This window comes from Schistocerca nitens, chromosome 2 (assembly GCF_023898315.1).
Source record: "Schistocerca nitens isolate TAMUIC-IGC-003100 chromosome 2, iqSchNite1.1, whole genome shotgun sequence".
In the NCBI taxonomy this organism is placed as follows: Eukaryota; Metazoa; Arthropoda; class Insecta; order Orthoptera; family Acrididae; genus Schistocerca; species Schistocerca nitens.
In genome coordinates, this window is record NC_064615.1 from 865,371,473 (window position 1) to 865,394,533 (window position 23,061).

General features: G+C 39.4%; 1 protein-coding gene across 1 annotated transcript in view; it reads right to left on the minus strand.

Moving 5' to 3' along the window:
* Positions 1-23,061, minus strand: part of LOC126237140 (glutamate--cysteine ligase catalytic subunit) — a 127,972-nt gene that overhangs the window by 100,959 nt on the left and 3,952 nt on the right. The window lies entirely within an intron of this gene.

The window sequence follows — 23,061 nt, forward strand, 5'->3', positions numbered from 1 at the left end:
TATTAGCAACAATAATTATTTAACACTCATGACTGAAAAGAAACACACATTGGAAATGATTAATAGTTCATACATTTTTATGTTAACACATTTCACTTATGGTGAGGACAAAGACAAATATTCTATATATAGGAGTTGAGTAGCAAACAGTCACCTCTAAAAGTATTTGATTATAGCCAAAGTCTCAAACATTCCCTGTTCTTTACAGTAAAATTATGAACTGAAAACACTAAAGTCGTGACTAAACGTATATAAGATTGTTATGCCATAATACATGGATTGTGAGTAATTAAGCAAGATGTCCTAAATGCTGAAAATTGAGTGTGTCTGTAACAAGATGTATTTATAATATGCACCCTCAAGTTGTTCCAGTTTCATCACAATTTGGTAGCCAAACTGTTGGTCTCTTGTCAGATTAGATTCTTTCATTTATATAATGATCTGTACTGTTTATCAATTTACAGAAATTGAAATTAATACCTTAATGCAAAAATATACAATAAAAATAGATGCAGAACACTTTCCTAAAGTCACTAAGTTTGTGTGTATGTTGTGAGGCCCCAAAAATAGACCACTGATTGGAAGAAAATCCTATATTCTATGCACATCAAATAAATTCACAATTGCAAATAAGGACTGCCATCAGTTGTAGAATGGAATGACAACAATCAAAATTTGTGCCGGACCAGGACTCAAACCCAGATTTCGCACTTATCACGAGCGATTGCCTTACCATCTGGCTATCTGTGCATGACTCACAGCCAGACCAAAACTTCCATGTCGTCAACCATGTGTCATAATGTTGTATATTCTAGGCTGTTCACTCCCAGAGTCATATACATCGAGGAATGTACACGAGCAGAGAGAATATTTTTATTAAGATGATAAGTGTGCAATTCAAATGTTGTAATATTTTTATGTGTATATGGAGATAATGTTTCATGGCCATAATGATAATCGCATCCTATCTGGCTGCAGAAATGGCAGTGACTGGCAGACAGTATGAAAACAAGATGTCGCTACAGAGCTACACCAAACAGTGTATATAAAAGTAGATATATGGCCACAAATTGTGAAAAATTTCTATATATCTTAACTAAATACATTATTGTAATGGTTCTGAAGCCTTTGGTTTTTTCCCATACAATGTACAGAAGAGTTTGTTTAAGTCATTAGTTACACCTATTATCTTAGGTCTACAGAAGACGTGTAGCTAGAGTGTTGCTCATATATAGCTGTTTGCGTAAAATACTTCTGAAACAAAACACTTTGTCCATGCCGAATAAGTGTGATTAGCTTCTGAGCAGAGTATTACATGTAGTTACTTACTGGGATGACAATAAGACAGAAGGTTTGCACCTGTGGTGGCCTAGCAATTTTTGTTTGGTAAACTAAATTGGTGTCTTCAGGCAGAAGTGCTTTTTGCATTGTTGCTCTATAGGGTAACCACTAGGCAAAGGCATATGGGGAACAAAATATTTAAGTGACTCGGAACACTATACCACGAGTGTATGAACAGGAAACAATAAAACCGTTATTTGTGTTAAATTTAAAAGATGGACTTAAATATGTAGTTAGCGACACTATGTGACTATAATTGAATTTTTTTGTTATCATTTTGGCTCCAACAAAAATGAAAACTATGTTTTATGTTATTACAATTTCAACCTAATGTATAATATAAACTATAAAAGAAAAGAAATTGATTGCCCATTAGAATTTTATTCAATTTAAAGGTAGCCAAAACAGAAAGAACATGTAAAGTCTGAATATATACATTTTAGTGTTTTGAAGCAAGAAGTTTTATTAACTACAATATTTGTCACGTTCTAGCAGCAATTCTGATTCATTCAAAGATAAGTTATTAATTTTCATGATGATGATGATTTGAGGTGAGGGGTGTTCAACATCACGGTCATTAGCACCCTGACAAAAAGTCAGCATGCTAATCTCAAGGGTGGGGACAAAGGCTGTCCCCACATGTGGAGCAGTTCATAATGTATTAAAGTCTGCCTCCCTTCCCCACCAATTTAGGAATGAGCGCTGACAGTCAACAAAATTTCACCACCCTTGTAACACTGGAATCAGTATCTGTGAGGAGGGTGGCAGATCTCCATTGAGACTGAGGGCTGCCCTAACATCAGTATACAGGCCACTTGTTGCCACAATATGCTGAACTGAAAGTGAAACGCCACAAACTTCACAGAGTGGTCAGCCATGTCGTTGCCCTGTATCCCGATGTGGCCAAGTACCCAGCAAAAGACCACCTCCTGGTCACAGTGCTGGAGCCATTGTAAGGAGTCATGCATAAGATGAATCATCAGTTGGTCTACTGGATACATTTGGTGAAGTGCTTGCAGTGCATTAAGCAAGTCTGAACAGACGAGAAACCATATACTGTGATGTATGTGACCCCTCTCCAGTGCCATCAGAATGCCATATCATTCCATATCATAATTTGTAAATTGTTCTGGGAGATGCACTTTAAAAATCCTGTAAGGAAAACAGCGGAACAACTGACATTCTCTTGCTGGGATTCATCTGTATAAACAACAATAAAACTGTGGTATGTACTTAAAATGGATGAAAACAATTTCGTGGAAATAAAATCTGAAGTACAAGTTTTCTTGTACTGTGTCAAGTTTAAAATCACTTTGGGCCTCTGAAGACACTAAGGCAGCAATGCATTCCATCCTCGGCTGTGTATTTAGATGCCTGATAAATCCATATCCTTGAGACAGTCTGTGGCATGTATCACAAATGGCTTGGTCACACGAGGCCGATACCTGAACAACCGTTCAAAGAAGGGTTGGACCACTAAACTAAATGTCAATGACTGAGGTGATGCTGAGATTTTCAGTGCCTGTCGAGCCAAAAGGATACATCGCCGAATACAGAGTGATCTTCACCAGCCTCTGCACACAGACTCAGAACTGAGCTGGTCCGAAAGTCTCTAGCTGATATCCGAATGCTCTCATGGTGGACAGCATCTAAGGTAGGAAGGATGGGCTGATCCGCAGACTATGCTGCCATAATCTAAACATGATTGAACAAATGCTCTATAAAAATGGAAGCGGCACCTGTCAGCTCCCATGTCTTTCCACTACGGCATTTCAGTTTATTCAATGACTGGAAGCCCTTTGCTCATAGGTCTTTCAGGTGTGGGAGCCAAGTTAAGTTCGAGTCAAATAATAAACCCAAAAAGTGCACAATTTCTTGAAAACATAAAATATTGTCCCCCATTGTGAGCACTGGTTGGTTAAAACTTTGATGAACACAGGTAAAATTGACACATGTAGTCTTCTCAGTTGAGAACGAAAACCAGATGTACTGGCCCAGGTTTCCGACCTCCTAATGGTCAGCTGTAGCTGCCTCAATGTTGTTAAAAGATCAGAGGAAGAGTAGAAGATTGCAAAGTCATCCACAACCAAAGAGCATTTGACAGGGCTCCTGACGGCACAGGAAATTCCACTGATAGTGATGGCAAATAATGTGAGGACACTGCCTGGGAGCCCCGCTCTCTTGAACACAGCAGTCAGACAAGGCATCACCAACACAATATTGAAAATGACAGTCCTCAAGAAGGGGTGGATAAGAAGTGGCAGGCGTCAGAAGTTGGCGATTGTTGTTGTACCTCCAAGTAGTGTCATATGCTTTTTTGAGGTAAAAACACAAACCAAATGGTTCTAGCGTAAGGAGGACTCCCGTATCACCGTCTCCAGTAGAATTAAGTCAAGGGTGGAAAGGTAGCACATGTAGGGCCTGAAACTGCACTGGGAGTGGCTCAAGTGACCTCACGATTCGAGCAGCCAGACGAGGCAGCAGTTGACCATGCGTTCAAGAGTCTTACCCATACAACTGGTAAGGGCTACATTCTGGTAACTGGTCACTGTTATGGGTGCTACAGTAATTGCCTGGTTTCCAGAACGGAATTAATATTGCCTCCTTCCAAGTTGTGGGGTACTGTCCATCAAACCAGACTGAAACAAGGGGAGAAGTCCTTTCAATCCAGGGCACAGATGATGAAGAATGGCACAATGGATCTCATCAGTTCCTAGAACAGTGTCTGGCTGCAAACAAAGCTGATTCCAGTTTCCACATGGAGAAAGGAAGGTTTTAGACTTCCTCATTAGTAGACAATAAATTGAGCTTCCTCATTTCTGCAGTCCTAAGGAACATCTGAAAAAGCAGGAGCTTGTCTGGATGATGTAGTAACAGTAAAAAAGTGTTCAACTAAAACCTGAGCCACATCTTCTGGTATGTCCACAAAGAGCCCATTACTTAAAAAGGCCGTAAGGGGATGTGTACTGCCCTTGCCAGAAATCCATCTTATTGATTCTCAAACTTGCGCGGTGGAAGTGGACTGATTAATGGAAGTCGTGAATTCCCTCAAGGAAGCCCTCTTCCATTCTTTTATCACTCGCCTCGCATGTGATCTCTCAGATCTGAAGGCATGAAGGTTTTCTGTAGTTGTACAGTGTTTGAAGTTCTGCAGAGCTGTTCATCTGGCCCTGATTGTCAATCTACAGTTGACACTCCACCAAGATACAAGCCTGAGGTGGTTTCTAGGCTTGGGGGGGCGGGGGGGGGGGGGGGTGGACCTTGTGGTGGCAGCCCATTGGATCTCACAAGTGATATGGGCCACTGTCTCCTGTGCACAATCCTTTTGTTCAAAACTAGCCTGTCAACTATACTGCAACCAATTTGCCCTTTGTATCATCCATCTAAGTGGTCTCCTGTCAGCCACAGTCCTAGTCAGCAGATGAATCCACACTGAAAGGTGGTCACTAGAATGTAAATATCTGGAGCCACTTCCCACTGAACTGAGTCTGCAATAGCTGTAGAACAAAAACAAATGTCAATGGCTGAAAAAGACCCTGTAGCTGTGGAAAAGTGTGTCATCTGATCCGCATTCAGAAGGAAGATATTCTCAGAATGGACAAGTCGCTTGATCATCCAATCCCTGGAACAAGAGGTAGCCGAGCCCCACAGCACATTGTGTGCATTGAAATCCGCCACAAGGAGGAATGGGCATGAGAGTGCCCAGAAAAGCTCTGCCACAGCATCTGTATCCAAAGCATCATTAGGTGTAAGCTACAAACAACACACTGTGATATTAAAGAGTGTGAGAACTATCAAGACAATTGCTTGCATGGCTGTGGTAAGAGGGACAAGAGAGGAGTGGTATCTGCCATCAATGAAAGCAGCCACTCCATCTTTAGCCCTGTACCAAGTAGTATCATCATTCCTGTATGGGTGGTAACCCTGTAATGCAAGTGTGTTGATGGCTTTATGATGCATTTCTTGTAAACAGGTGCAGAACCATTTCTCCTGGACAAGGAGCTGTAATTCTTCCAAATGTGAGTTATATCCATTTAAATTCTACTGCAATTCAGAAGTCCCTGTGGAAGCCATTGTTTAGTGATGGTTGTTCTTTTCTCTCTCTCTCTCTCTCTCTCTCTCTTGGAGGCGGTGATTTACCAGGGAGGTCAGGTGGAACATAAGCTAGTTCCAGGCTCTCCAGTTCCTCCAATTGTAAGTCCATGTCCTCCGAAGCATAGTACCCCATCAGAGAGGGAGAAAGGTCACCAATCTGAAGGTTTAACTGCCGCTTTCTTGGACCTGGAACTACTTTTTTAAGGACGTTTTTCTTTACTGATGGGAGGAAGTGATTGCCTGGGTTACGGTGACAGCTTAGTGGCTTCTGATGGTGGGTAGTGGTATGTGGCTTAGGTGGTAAGCCCACTGCTGACAGCTTCTGAATGACTTCAGTTTCAAGTGGAGCATTTCCCCCAACAGATACACTGACAAGCGATGTGCTAGTACTTGAATCTGTGGTCTGAGTTTGTGTGGAGGCATCACACTTGGCGATTGGCATCTTAAGGGCTGAAGCAAAAGAAGTAGCAAAAACTGGAGGTTGCATAGCTTTGAAAGCTTTTTTAGCTTCAACATACGGTATGCGTCTCTTGACTTTCAACTCCTGAATTTTCCTTTCCTCGTTGTAAACCACTCACTTTCTGCTCCACACTGAATGATCCTTGGAGCAGTTTACACATTTCAGAGGAAGTGAACAAGAATTGCCTGATTTGTGAGCTGAGCCTCCACAATTGCAACACGTTGCCCTCCCATTACATCCCATAGTGGTATGGCCAAATCTTTGACATCTGTAACACCGCATTGGATGAGGAATAAACAGGCGAATCTTAAGATGGATATAACCTGCAAGGATATGTTCAGGTAATTCCAGAGTATTAAATGTTAAAATAACTGTTGCTGATTTTTCCAACTTGCCATTGACTCTCCTCATATAGTTCTGCACTTCCGTGACACCCATATTTTTCCATTCTTCACGTAACTCCGCAGAGTCCACCTCCATTATATCAGAGCAGGTAACCACACCCTTACTAAAGTTAAGGATGTTATGCAACTCAGACTCGACTGGGTAGTCACCTAAGGCCTTACAACCCAGGAGCTTACATATTTGGGTTGAATTAGCAGTTTCAACTAGAAGTGTTCCATTACGAAGTCATTTGACACTTTTTAGAGAACCAACAATACCTTCCAATGCCTTGTGAATACAGAAAGGGGAGACATTCTCAAAGGTTCCCCCTCTTCACTTGATTACAATGAAAGTGTTATGGCGCACTAATGCCCTGTTACTATGATTCTGAGACTTCTTTTCAGGATGACTGACCAACCAAGCTCTCTTTGATCACAAGGCGTAGGTACTACCTGACAGTACACCCGTCCCGTCAGGAGTAGTAGTTTGATAAAACCATTCCATTGGCATCCCACTAGACACTAGGGAAACAAAGGGAAACAACTGTTGACCCATGCAGAACCCTGCATGCCTGACAAGCCTTATACAACTGGGGGGCAGCAGGTGCCCCAGAGGTTGCCTGCTAGAGACTGTTTCACCTCAACAGCCATTCACCTCATCAGCACGTAGCACACCTTGAGGTTGAGGTTTTTTTTTTTTTTTATAGAAGTGTGTACCTTCCTCACAATCCAGGCAATGAAGCAAAGACCCCTGTTCTTCAAAACACACAATATTCCACTGCTGCGCCACTGGTGGCCCTTACCAGTCCCCAGCTCAGGAACCCCGGGGCCACCAAGCCCTTATGCAACATAAGAATGCTGAGCCCCTGAGCAGATCCATTTTCAAAAATAGTAGTCAGATGCGTAATGTCCAGGCTGAGTGAATTTAGTTTTATATTTAAATTTTATTACATAGAGAAATGTAAAGTCAAAGAGGTCTGCTGGAGTAAAACTGCAGTAACAGCAACACAGTGATTTAAAAATATTATCACTGGCAGAAGTAGGATTATTGCCAGCACATGAAAAATACATATACTTGCAAAGTAAATCTCCACTGACAAGTAAATAAAGAGCTATTCGTCATTATATAGTAAATTCTGACCAGTAATCAGTTCTCCTGATGTATACAAATAGCTCAGTGGTCATGCTGTATTGCTATATCAAGGAACCACTGACCGATTGAAATCGTGAAGCTCACGGCTTGTTGGGTTTGAGTTGTGCACAGTTAAAATTATAAAAAAAGTCATATTAGTAAGAATACTGACGGGTAAAAAGTCCAGCAAATGATTTGAAAAGAAGTGCGGCTGCCAATTTTCTTAAATGTAAGCCAAAAGCGAAATGTCACTCAGTGATATTTTTAAAATCTTTTCAAAGTGGACTTACTTCCTCATGGGATGATAAAAAATGTATGAGGTTTATAATAAATCATTCACTGACTTCAAGAAGGCCTACAGCTCCACAGATACAGGAACACTCTTTAACCCACCAGACAAAATGAAGGTGGACAACAAGACCAGAAAATCTAATCAAGGGTACATTAAGAAATACAACATCCAAAGTGGAGTTTGTAGATAATATGACAGAAGAATAACTGTGTCATTGGCAAGTCTCAAAGTTTTTATTTTTTTGCCCCTGAAATTTAATTCCTTCGCCAAATTTTTCTTTGGTTTCCTTTACTGCTTGCTCAATGTACAGTCTGATTAACACCAGGGATAGGCTACAACCCTGTCTCCCTCCCTTCTCAATCGCCACTTCCTTTTCATGCCCCTCCACTCTTCTGTAACTGCCACCTACTTTCTGTAGAAGTTGTAAATAGCCTTTTGCTCCCTCTATTTTAACCCTTCTACCTTCAGAAATTCAAAGAGAGTGTTCCACTCATCTCCCTCTATACTCCTTCCACCTTTCAGCTTTCCCTTCTTTGCTTGGTTTTCAATCTGAGCGCTTGATATTGATACAGCTACTTCTCTTTTCTCCAAAGGCCTCTTTAATTTTACTGCAGGCAGTATCTATCTTTCTCCCAGTGATATACACTGGCCGGCCACAATATTATGACCTCCTACCTAATATCCAATATGTCCACCTTTGGCACAGATAACAAAGGCAACACATCTTGGCATGAAAGCAATGAGGCCTTGGTAGGTCGCTGGAGGGAGTTGGCACCACATCTGCATAAACGAGTCACCTAATTTCCATAAATTCAAAGGGGTGGGGGATTATTTCTGATGCCCCGTTCAATCACATTCCAGATGCGTTCAATCGGGTTCCGATCTGGTGAGTTGACAGGACCAGCAGGTCAATTGGAGCTCACCACTGTATTCCTTGAACCACTCCACCTCACTCCTGGCCTTGTGATAAGGCGCATTATCTTGTTGAAAAATGCCACTGCTGTAGGGAAACATGACCGTCATGAAGGGGTATATGTGTTTCTGCAACCAGTGTATGACACTCCTTGGGCATCATGGTGCCTTACATGAGCTCCACTGGACCCACAAATGCCCATGTGACTGTTTCACAGAACATAATGGAGCTGCCACCAGCTTGTCTCCATTCCACAGTACAGGTATCAAGAGCTGTTGCCCGGGAGGGAGATAGATTCGCACCTCCCGTCAGCACAATGAAGGAGGTATCGAGATTCATCTGACCATGCAACACACTGCCACTGCATCAACGTCCGATGCTGATGGTCACATACCCATTTCAGTCATAGTTGCCGATGTCATGGTGTTAACATTGGCACATGGATGGATAGTCGGCAATGGAGGCCCATCGTTAGGAGTGTTCGGTGCACTGTGTTTTCACACACACTTGTATTCTGCCCAGTATTTAAGTCTGATGTTGGTGCACCACAGACTGCCACCTGTCCTGTTTTACCAGTCGACCCAGTCTATGACGTCCGACATCTGTCATGAGTGATGGCCGCCCAACCCCACAACGTTTGGGTGTAGTTTCACCTTTGTTTTGCCACATGTTGAAGACACTCACCACAGCGCTACTCGAACACACAACATGTTGTGCAATTTCTGAAATGCTCAAGCCTAGCCTCTGAGCCATCACAATCTGCCCTCAGTCAGGCTCAGATAGATTGTGTGCCTTCCCCATTCTACACACAAGACAGCATGCTCGCCAATACTACACACAATGTGTGTGTGTGTGTGTGTGTGTGTGTGTGTGTGTGTGTGTGTGTGCGTGTGTGTCCCACTAGCAGTCATTCCTTGCTAGGTGAGGCTGCTATCAGCTGTATGGGTTTATATCAATAGAAGTTGTTGGTCAAAATGTTCTGGCTGATCAGTGCATGCTTCTATATCCCTACATTTCTTCTCTAGCCATTTGTGGAGCAGTTACAGGAATTTTATAGAATGCCATTTAAATCGAGCCATGTACCTCGATGAAATGATAACTGAGGTGCATCGTATTGAGAAACTAATTAGACATCTGCCTGGTTGAGTGACAGATAGCTTGTTAGTCAGCATGCAATAGTAGAAACTGTAACCATTACTGGAGTTGCTGGTCCAGGTCAATTATTTACATCAAACAGATCAAACCAAAGTGAAGACAGACACTAATCATATGTGATAAATAGATGAAAGGTGAAACAACAACAACAACAACAACAACAACCCAACAACAATACACGTAGAAATCAAAACCATTATTTTCGAAATAAGCAACAGAAGGGAAACCTGTGTGGTTATCAGGGCAACTGATACAGAGGAGGCAGTGAAAGACAAAGAAATTTCATGCTTCATACCTAGGAATAATAAGAGTAATAATAGAGAAGAAACACAGGAGAGAAGTAACAGTTCAATTATAGGACCATCCCTCCACATAACTGAAACAACTAAGTCGATACTGTTGATAGCAACATTGCTTTTAAAGATGTTTTGGCTATAACAGTGAAATATAACGGTCCCAACTAAATCCTACGCAAACGCTATATTTAAAAAATCACTTCATATGACTTCACTTATTGTGACTTATTGTATAAAATAACATTTTTTATCACTTTTTAGGACAAATATATCAGTTATGACATCCAACATTCAGTTTTGTTTGAAAAGTATTTGTGAATTACTAACAAGAATGTACACCTATTTTGTTTTCTGCAGATTTTTGGTTTCAAATGTGGCATTAGAAATGGAAAATATGTTTGCACATCGGAAATGTAAAAAGCAAACAAAGATAACTGATTATTACCTTAAGCAGGGCAGTATACTGTAGCATGTGTTTTAAAGTTAAAGCAACTGGTTAAAAAACTACACCACTGTCTTTGATGCGACTGTAAAAAATTAAATTCCAATACGTGTTGTTTTCTCAACATTCAGAAGAGGAATAATAGTGTATTCATTACTGATCTTCTGTGGATGTGTGTGTTAGGTATTTTCCATGTGTTAGGTGCAGTTATGTCAAGTTTTTTTACAACATTTTAAAGAGAAACATAAGAGAAAGTGTAGCCCTTCATGTAATTTGTGAACAGAATACTGTCTTTTCATTTTGCTACTCCTGGTTACTTTTTGCAGTACAGTAACTGGAACAAAGTTGTGTCTTTCGCAACCATTATACTATACAGCACTTACAGTAAGTTTTAAACATGCTCAACATTTTATCTAATTCATTATCCAAGAAAGCGTTCGACATTACAGGACTATTTGCATTGTTGTTACTTCTTTCTTCACGTATTTAAGGTTATTATGTTTTGTTGACATTTTATTGCTGTGTGTACTGCATAAACATAAGAAAAATTCCTCTTTAGTCCTGCTCCGCAAGTTGTATGTTGTAAATACTGTAAGTATAGTGTTTTTCTTCAACTTCTGTACGTGTTAACCTCTATGGCAGCCTAAAATTTACAGATATGAAATTTTTATCAAAAACCAAAGTAAAAAGCCAGTTTGTGCAACTATCAGCTATAATGACTAAACCATCAGCCCCTTCAACGTCATTATAACTATAACTATACTGCCTTTCCGAGATACCAAGACAAGAACTTCTTAAGGGCCGAATTATTGAAAGAACGTTAAAAAACCAAAACAAAAATTTCAATATCAATATCAATATTGAGAGAATCAATATTGGGAGAGCCTATAGATTTTTTACTCAACACTGGACACTATTTCAAAGAAATTTTGGGAAATAAATAATTTCAATTAGTTTTGAAATTAATGGACACAAATATCAAAAGTGTTACATTAGTAGTTACAAGTATGAATGTGAAGGTATTGTTAGGTGCAGATTGGATAGCAGAAAATGGTGTGGTAATTAATATGTCAGACAATAGAATTTACCAACAAAAAGAGGTAAGAAAATGTAATAAATTATTGTCTTAGATGAAGGTGAAAAGAAGCAATTCAAAAAATTATTAACAGAACCTGGAGAAGTATCTTATCATTGAATAATTTATATGCAAACAAAGTCAAATCTCATTTGAACATCCTTACCACATACCTCAGTGTAAGAAATGCTGTATGCACACAAGTTAAACAATATGACGGCGTAGGGAATTATTGAACAGTCATTCAGCACATACAACAATCTTATATTAGCAGTTAAAGGAACAAGTGGGGAAATATGCTCAGTTCTACACAGTGGGCCAAGTTATTTCCAGATACTGAATTAGTATTAAATGATTTACCTCACTTTATATATATATATAATAGAGGGAAACATTCCACGTAGGAAAAATATATCTAAAAACAAAGATGATGTGACTTACCAAATGAAAGTGCTGGCAGGTCGACAGACACACAAACGAACACAGTGTATGTTTGTGTTCGTTTGTGTGTCTGTCGACCTGCCAGCACTTTCATTGCGAATAAGGGGAAACCCAAATAAGCAGTCCCGGACCGAGGCGGCAGCATCACGAGGGTGTGGGAGTGTGACTTTTGGCAAGGGTCACACTCATTCAAAAACCACAGAACCCGAAGACGTTGCTGTGTCATGGCGAGTAAGTGCCGCCATTACAATAAGCACCGTCAACACCCAAATCCAGGACGCGTCTGAAGTGGGAACCATCGGCATCCTGGTCAGCGTCTGTTCACACAATGTGCGGCTGGTCATAATGCTCCAGGAACTAACAATCCCTGGTTCTAAACACCCAGTGGAAACACTGGACCAACTTGATTACAAGCAAGTATGACTCGTGCAAGTAATAACAACATTACCCCAGGTGGTAACCAATCCACCCATCAACAGATGGCAACCAGGAATTCGGATTCTGGGGAACCTGGACTTACACGATTACATCAGAGAAAGTCGGAGCTCTCTGGCAAACTTCCACTTAAAACACCTACATACACTGGAACCTTTAACATAAATACATTAATCCAACCAGGAAAACTTCTAAACCTTACAACAGAACTTGAAAAGAAAAAGATACTAATACTAGCTTTACAGGAGACACGTTTTACAGATGAAGAAACATCAGATTATGGCAACTATCGCATCTTTAAGAGCAAGACGGATAAACGAATCGGAAGAGGAGCCCCCCATCTCGGGATGGCGTTTATCATACACAAGTGCGTGCTCAGCTCCATCAAGGAAGTTACTCCCGTAAATAATAGGATAATGACGATGCGCTTGCAATGTGCCAACAAAACATACACAATGGTTAATGTTCATGCTCCCACAAACGGAGACAACAAGAAAAACCCCATAGAAACAGAAAAGTTCTGGGAAAATTTGGAGAATATAATGGCCAGGATTCCAAAAGATGATACAAAAGTTCTACTCAGCGATTTTAAAGCCCAAATGGGTAGAGAGAAAATCCACCAAAAAACCGTAGGCAAATATCCTGCACATAAATTTACCAATAAAAATGGTACAAGGCTCGTCGAACTATGTAAGCAGAATAACCTGAAGATAATGTCAACATCTCTAAGAAAATGTCCAAGAAAACAAAAGACATGGAGATCTCCTACACAACAAATTGGCGAGTTTCAAATAGATCATGTGGCGATTTCATACCCAGTACAAAAAGAAATTTACGACGTCCAAGTACGCAGAGGAGCAAACATTGATTCAGACCATTACCTAACTAGAATTAAAATCAAGTTTACAGCACGAAGAAGTCATCAGAAGAAAACAGAAATATGACACCAAGAAGATTAAAGAATCTAAAGTAAAAGAAGAATGGGCGAAGGAAAAGGCAAACACATGGGAAGAATTTCATTCCAAAATCACGCGAATAGCTAAGGAAACTATTCCCTTGAAAAAGATATTCAAACACCCTTGGTGGGATTCGGACTGTGAAAATGCATTGGAAAGGAGAAAAAAGGCATTTCAAGAATATAACAGTAAAAAATCACAAGAAAGTCTACATTTATTTAACGAGGTTAGAAAACAGGTTTCAAAATCTATTAGGCAAGCAAAAAGGAAGTACACAAAGGCACAACTGGATGCCATAGAAGAAAATTTCCAAAACTATAATACAAGAGACTTCTACAGAACTTTCGCAGATAAAATACGAGGATATATCCCTCAAAATTTATGTTTCAGAAAACCAGATGGTAAATTAGCCCTAACAAACCAGGAAAACTGTCAAGTATTGGCTCAATATTTTTCTAACCTACTAAATTGCCCAGAACCTAGTTTAAGGTTTCCCAAAGAAATCTGTGCCAACGCTCAACCGGATTCATTACCACCAACACAGGAAGAAATCAAATGTCACATTAAAAACTTAAAAAATAATAGAACATCTGGCGAAGATGGCATTGTTGCAGAGCTATTAAAAAACCTAGGACCAAAGACGTTGCAAGAGCTCACAAAAATAATAACAAAAATATGGGAAACAGAAAAATTACCACAGGAGTGGAAATGTGCCCTTATTCACCCGTTACATAAAAAAGGAGACAGAACAAATGTCAATAACTACAGGGGAATATCACTTTTACAAGTCACCTACAAAATTCTCTCAACATGCCTGCTGAAAAGAACACAAGAGCAGCTGGAATGCCAAATTGGTGATTATCAAGCAGGCTTCCGCCCCGGTCGCTCATGCATAGAACAAATATTTAATTTAAAGACAATATTAAAACACAAAGCAATTAGAAATGCCCCCATAATTTGTACATTTGTAGATTTTAAGAAAGCCTATGACTCAATTGACCGGCAATCTTTGTTTAACATTTTAGAGGAACTTGGACTTGACTCCAAAACACTAAGGCTTATCAAAGAATCACTGACACACACTGTATCTAAAGTTAAATTCAGGGGAGAAATCTCTGAACCTTTTCTCATAAAAACTGGAGTACGGGCTATCTCCACTTTTGTTTAATATAGTCCTGGATAAAGTCATTAAGGAATGGGAAAAAGAATTAAAAAATCAATCCTACTGGAAACCAATCCATCTTGGTAGAACCAAAGACAACGTGGAGATATCTTGTTTAGCATTCGCGGTCGACTTGGCCATACTTGCAGATGATGAAGAAATCGCCACCAAACAAATAGAGATCCTTAAGGAATGCGCGGATAAAGTAGGTTTACAAATTTCGTTTCAAAAGACAGAATTTTTCTGTACAAAATTCCATATACACAGTTTGAACACAAAATATGGAAAAATAAATAGAGTAAAACATTTTAAATACCTAGGTGAAATTTTGGAGCCAACCGGAGGAGAGAAAGTTGCACAGAAGATCAGACAACAGAAAATGAAGAGAGCATATGGTATGACACATGAAATATACAATAAAAAATGCATCTCCTCGAACACAAAAATCAGACACTACTGCGCAGTAATTAAGCCAGCAGCACTATATGCTAGTGAAACGCTCACACTCCACACAAAATGTGATTTAGAAAAAATACTAAAAGAAGAACGAAAAATTATGAGAAAGATTTTAGGTCCAAAATTAACAGAAGAAGGATACCGGATACAATCAAGAAGAACCACAGAAACTATATCAAACCTGGCAGCAGACATAAGAAGGCGAAGATTAAAATTTTATGGACATGTCACTAGACTTCCCCCCACACGACTCACCAACAGAATTCTCACTTACATAGAAAAAGTCAAATCAACAACACCATGGATTAGCCAAGTAAAATTAGATTTACAAAAAGCAAATATTGAACTTAAAGATGTCAAAGATAGAAAAACTTTTAGAAATAAGGTGGAAAAGTGGAATGTATTGTCAGAGAAGGAAGCACTAAAGAGACCAGGAACAAAATGGACAGAAGAAAGAAAAAGAAAACATGGAGAACGAATGAAAGAAGTATGGAAGAAACGACGTCAGAAAGCTTTGCGTGATCCTTCTGGGTCCATTCGCGATATATATATATATATATATATATATATATATATATATATATATATATATATATATATAGGGAAACATTCCACGTGGGAAAAATATATCTAAAAACAAAGATGATGTGCGAAACCTTGAATTTTGTGTGTGTGTTTGTGTGTCTATTGACCTGCCAGCGCTTTCGTTCGATAAGTCACATCATCTTTGTATATATATATATATATATAAAAAACAAAGATGATGTGACTTACTGAACGAAAGCGCTGGCGGGTCAATAGACACACAAACAAACACACAAAATACAAGCTTTCGCAACAAACTGTTGCCTCATCAGGAAAGAGGGAAGGAGAGGGAAAGACGAAAGGATGTGGGTTTTAAGGGAGAGGGTAAGGAGTCATTCCAATCCCGGGAGCGGAAAGACTTACCTTAGGGGGAAAAAAGGACGGGTATACACTCGCACACACACACATATCCATCCACACATATACAGACACAAGCAGATTATATATATACACACAGGGTTATTACAAATGACTGAAGCGATTTCACAGCTCTACAATAACTTTATTATTTGAGATATTTTCACAATGCTTTGCACACACATACAAAAACTCAAAAAGTTTTTTTAGGCATTCACAAATGTTCGATATGTGCCCCTTTAGTGATTCGGCAGACATCAAGCCGATAATCAAGTTCCTCCCACACTCGGCGCTCACTGCAGGCCGACCCGTTGATTTCCCCTTACAGAGGCATCCAGAAGCTTTAAACTGCGCATACCATCGCCGAATGGAGTTAGCAGTTGGTGGATCTTTGTTGAACTTCGTCCTGAAGTGTCGTTGCACTGTTATGACTGACTGATGTGAGTGCATTTCAAGCACGACATACTCTTTCTCGGCTCCTGTCGCCATTTTGTCTCACTGCGCTCTCGAGCGCTCTGGCGGCAGAAACCTGAAGTGCGGCTTCAGCCGAACAAAACTTTATGAGTTTTTCTACATATCTGTAGTGTGTCGTGACCATATGTCAATGAATGGAGCTACAGTGAATTTATGAAATCGCTTCAATCATTTGTAATAGCCCTGTATAAAAACAAAGATGATGTGACTTACCGAACGAAAGTGCTGGCAGGTCGATAGACACACAAACAAACACAAACATACACACGAAATTCAAGGTTTCGCAACAAATGGTTGCTTCATCAGGAAAGAGGGAAGGAGAGGGAAAGACGAAAGGATGTGGGTTTTAAGGGAGAGGGTAAGGAGTCATTCCAATCCCAGGAGCGGAAAGACTTACCTTAGAGGAAAAAAGGACACGTATACACTCGCGCACAAACACACACATCCATCCGCACATACACAGACACAAGCAGACATTTTACAAGGGGGGGGGGGGGGGGGGGTCAGGGCATAGTGAAATTTTCTCCCCAATAATTTGAGGAGAAGTTTGAGACACTTACAGAGGTAATTATTACTATATTAATTGCTTATGATTTTCACATTATGTCAATATTTTTCATTAATACATGTGATGTTGACTGTTAAAAACAAAGTGTATTGCAATTACCAACAGCAGCTCTTAACTCTGTAATGACAATGTTACGATGCCAGTGAATCAACTGGGGGGAGATAGCTATGAGACACTTAACACTGCTTACAAAAGGCTTTTGCCGTGTGTCTGCTGATGAGCATTGTTAGTTCAGGGTGCAAAATCTGGTTAAGCAAGCTCTTCAACAAGTTTATTTCCTATCCCAACAGGAACAAACATATCCAATTTGCCTCCCATAACCTGTGCAATGCACATTCCGCATAGACATGCATATCAAAGACACAGAGACATGCAAAGACATGACACTATGAAATACTAATTAAGATATTAAGACACACATTAGAAAATAAACATTGATGTGCAAGAAGTACCATCACATCCAACAACATACCCCAAGGCAAAGAAATTACACACTGATTGCTCACAACCACAGAAATACAGTTATCAAGTTGTCACCATCCACACTTGTACTACTGATTTTAGGAATAATTTTAAGAGTAAATTACACATCAAACTGTAGTCTTCCTCATAACTAGCTGTGTAAGTGATTTCGTAAATCAATAGCATACAGTGAACTATTTTAACAAAGTACTGTCACATTCACATTAACTTTCAGATTCATTTGCAAATCTCAAACCCAGCAGAACTACAATCAAAATGATTACGGATGGTTGTGATGTATTTGACTACTCCAATATCACATGAACGAACATATAAATTTAATCAAAACATAGTATATACCAGACAAGAAGAGAATAGAAGCTTTTAAAATGTTCTACTGGAGAATAATACTGAAGATTACATAGGTGGATGAGATAACTAATGAAGAGGCACTGAATTTCATTGGGCAGCACTAAAAGGGATCAGTTGATGGGAAACATTCTGATATATCAAGGAATAGCCAATATTCTTATGGAGGGAACAATGTGGGGAGAAGGAAGGGGGTGGGGAGGGGGGGAGGAGGAGGTGGCTATTTGCAGAGGGAAACATAGGCTCGACTACAGTAAGCAGGTTCAGGTGCATGTATGTTCCAATAGTTTTGCAGAGCTGAAGAGGCTCGCACAGGACAGACTAGCATGGAGAACTGTATGGATGCAGTATGTAGATTGAAGACGAACACCTACAACAACCTCAACAACTTGGTACGGCCCTAAAAACTTTTTACTTGCAGATTCCATCTATTCCTACAGCCAGTGATTGTGTTCCTTTAGGATATCCTAAATATTTTGTTTCCTCTGCAAGATCCACAAGTATTGTTTTTCCACAGTACTGTAGATTAGCTAAATATTTTACACTGACAGACTTTGAAACTGTCCGTATCTTGATGCACCACTTTCCTGTAATCCAAACTTCTGCACATTTGCTTACAATAAAAGAATTTTCAAGCTTTACATATTAAGTGCACTATTTTACTGATGCCACATAAATTAATCAAAGCATGTATTATTATCTGAATTCAATAGAAAAAAAATCCCAATTTTTTAAAAAAGATTTTATATGCAGTGTTTGCAATCAAAGGAAACACTATGTAAGTTTCAGCTGAGTGTCACATCTTGTGGTCGGAAAGAGAAGTTTCTGATAGCATCATTCTTTATGCAGGCTGTATCAACAGTCTCACAGGAGCATTCTTCCAACAGTGTCACAATACTTACACTGTCAACTTTGGAGTTTAACGAGATACTTCATACCATGTGAATCAAAGCATGATAAAAATCACATTACTCTTCAAATTTTGCAAGATAATGAAGTCAAGAGTTTTAGGATGATGGCAGCTGCTACACACAAAATCCTATTAAATCATACTGATCTCTGCATCAATGTAATTGAGTTGACGTGATCAGTAGTTGTATTTATTTCTGGCTGTAAGGTACCCAATGGTAGTGTAATATTACAAAGTTCATTCTTCTGTGGCCTCAACTATAACGTGGTCATCATATATCTTACGAAATATGTTATCAGGTATCAAATTTTCAAATGTTTAAATACTTTATGCTGGACTTCTCTCTCTCTGAAGTCCTCGACAGGGTTAATTCTGTCCCTCTTTTTTTTTTTTTTTAAACTTGCAGTAATCCTTCCACTTCTATGTAACTACATCCAATATCTTCTATAATAAGTTTTTCATAATGCCCCCCCCCCCCCCCCCACTCGACTGCCCCTTCCAGCCGAAACAGGTTACGTAATCCTGAATGACTTGGCAGATGCCCCACTAACCAATTCCTTCTTCTGGTAAAGGTTTCCCATAGACTTTTTTTCCTTTACCTATTCGTTTCAGTACTACTTCATTTCATACTTTACCTGTTCATTTAATTTTTAACATTCACCATTTCAGATACTTCTACCTCCTTTTCCAGGCATCTGATGATTCACACTGCAATTCCACACAATGCTGGGGTCAATATGAATATTTGATATTAGTCGTCAGCTTTCACCTATCGTGTAACGCTATTGACTACTGTGACATCTCCTCCTGGTGTGGAGATTCCTTGGTTGATGGATGTTAAAGCAAAAAAACCTGGTTGTGGAGCAGACCAATCTGTAGCTTAGTCCAATGTCGAGGTTAGGTTGGAGGGTGACAGTTTGGTTGTTAATTGGCAAAACTAACAAATTTGAAAGCAAAACGCCTGGTTGCGTGAAACTGATCTGTAAAAATCACCACTGATACTATGTTACAGTTGCCATGTTGTTTAAGGCTTGTCACACGTTTCCTACATCATTTGTCAAAGCCATCCATTAGAATCAAATTTTGCTCTTTACCCAATGTTGTGCTTCAGATCTACACTTTTATGAACTACTTCCTCATTTCCATACTGGATATGAGTAGAGCTCTTATTGCAGAAAGTCTTCTTGGTCTGTGCCAACTACTTCAGATATCATTCTTGTCTTGACTCATGCCACACATGGTGCTTCCAAGATGAGACAATTCTTTAATTTCTTTCACAAATGCTCATTTCCAATTTTGATCTTAAGTTTACTGCATAATGTTGCTTCCTAGATCAGAGAATTCTTTCAGTTCTTCCACAATTGCTCATTTCCAATTCTTATGTTACACGTATTGTTATCATCATTTCTACATACACTCTTCTTCAGCAACTTTGCTTTTTTCTTCTTAAACCATATTCAGTACTACGTACACTGGCTATGAAAATATCCTACAATCAACAACAACTCATAGTATTATTTTGCACGTTTCATACCACACGAATGATATCTGAGGCTCTTTAAGGCTGGAGAGTTTAAGACATAAAAGAAAGCCCACAAGATCAACCTTTAGTCAGATTCAATGCCTCCACATCCCTAGTTTGACACAAAATAGGATCATTCCATGTCAGTTCAACCAGGGGTTCCAGCTCTTAGTCTCAGATTTGACTGAAATTCAGTACACTAATTCTACCATGTGTGGAACACTCGTGTATAAAGTATTCATTTCCCTAGCCAATTAGTTCAAGAATTATGACTTGTGAAAGACGGTGGCATGACCCGGAAATTGCAACCCGCATCTGGCGATCTAACTTCAGACCCGACTTCAGGTCTTAATAACTTTGGAACTATTCCACACAGTCCAGTGAAATTTTTACAAACCAGTAACATCCATTTAAACACCAACAACATATTTCTGGGGGAAAATAAAAAATTCCAAAATGTGATTAAAAAAATGTAATACATTAAAAGGTACATATTGTAGGTGCCCTCAACGCCAAATATAATTCACTCAAAAAGGGTACACATTTTTTGTGGTAATCTTAATGTGGCCTAAACACACACAGAACTCATCATGCCCATATCAGTCACAAAACCTGAGTTACATGCACAGGAAAAAACAAAAATTTGAAAAATTACCTGAAAAACATGGATTTTTGAAGTGTGGTAGCAAAAAAGGGGCAAGTGGTATCCACGCCAAATTTCACACACTGCATAAGTAGACCATAATAATATATACGCCTACCTCAAAATTTCAGCATGTTATTGCAACACATTTGCACACAATGGAAGTTGACAGATGTATTTGGTGATGTGGCCATTGTTCCACAACACAATTTTCTAAAAACATATCGTAAACTGTTCTGCCTCTTCTTATCCTTTCCCACAACTGTTTAATCACTAAGCAACAACATATAGACAGATTAACAGAACCTATCATTAATGTTTACTGCACCTTAACTGCTAAAAACCAGTTCACTGTGCTTCAAACAGAAGTTCTCCCACAATTTAGCTACTGTACTCTGTACATTGAGTAGCAAATTGTACTGTCTTCCTGACACTGTGGTAGGAACTGGAACTGTCATAAGAATATGTTCAAAAGGAATCCAAAACCTGTCTGCCAAACGTGGGCAATGAAATGATCTTGCTGGTCCTGCTGGTGCCATGAAGTTCACAAGTATATCACCTTTTGCTTCACAGCACTCTGTAACCCATCCTAAGTACCATTTGTCATCATAAACAGCAATAACATAGCAAACTGGTTGTATGTTGCTGCTTTTGCTTCTGAATCCTGAGGCAGACACACTGTGAAGACACATATTGTGCATGAACCTATAGTTATAACGGGACAGTATGCTCATCTGCACATTATCAGAGTCCGCTGGAGAGAAGCGATGATGGCTCCTTGTTACTGCAACAGTTTTAACGTGTTCTAGTCTGCTTTTTAGCAACTCTTCGACTGATTTCACCTCATCTTTCGAAACATAGACTGATTGTATGCCAGAGATATTTTCTGTACCCAGGTAAATAATTGAAGAGGTGTTAGAATGTGACCTCCTGTAAGGTGATGCATGCGCTTAATGGTAGCACCAACACCATCAATATATTTTTACCGACTTATTGCGAAAAAATTCAATTCTGCGTGAATCTGAAAATCATGGTAACACAAGCATAAATTTTTGAGATTTTTACAGTTTTTGTACTGACTAGCTGCCCCATCACTGAAGTATTTCGCAAAATGTATGTGAGGTAGCTTGTTTTTCACATATGCCACGACAGTGCGAATGTGGGCATGAACTGCAATGGCATTATGAATTAAACAGTCACTAAAAACGCACAGGTTCATGACAGACACATCATCTGATTCACCTCTATAGTAAATCGCAAATGGCTGGAGAGTTGCTTGACTGTTGTCCCAATGATATCCTCGGATGGCATCTTGAACTATAAATGCATAATTTTCAGAAAAGTCTAGTATTACTATAATTTCATCTTGTTTCAAATTATCCTTACAAAACTGGAGATAAGCCGATTGTGCTGTTGCTGTGAAGCTGTGTGTGGTCAGTTTGTCCGTTTTTCGACAACATATTTCAACAAATCTTCCACTGTACTTTGCTTTGTTTCAAGACTTGTGTGATCCATGTGTGTCCGTTGTTTATAAGAAACAAGTTCATCGTCGTCCATAAAGAGTTCACCATACAGTTTGTTATTCATGTGTTCTGCAAGATTTGCCTCACCAGGACACTTTTCACACCTGTGTACCATGCACTGGTAGGAACTGATGTTACACACTAGCAGCTTCATTGCACCTTTGTAATCCAGACCAGAATCCTTTATAGCAGCAAGCATCAGCTTAGCATTTTGATGGGTCTCACATACACAAACAGTGTGTGTGCCCCTTGCACTTACAGGCACAAACTATTTTGGCCGAAGATTGAAAAAAGATGATAAACCTACTTTGGTATTGGGATACTTTTCCTTGAATTCTACATATAGTTCTGATATGTTGCATAGCAACAGTCTTTTTTGCATCTGTACACGTACATTTTCCATTTTCACCGTTACATAGGCTTTTTTTCCAGGCATTATTCGGCTGTAGTCATTATTTTCATAAAACTCTGACACTAGCACCTTTATTTCTGAACTCAATTGCTTACCCTGAGCCTGCTGAAGCTGTGTAAGCACTCCTTGGGTTGCTTTTATTTTCCTAGCTTGCTTTACCATATATGTAGAAACATTGAATTCCTCTGCAGTGTAGTCAATA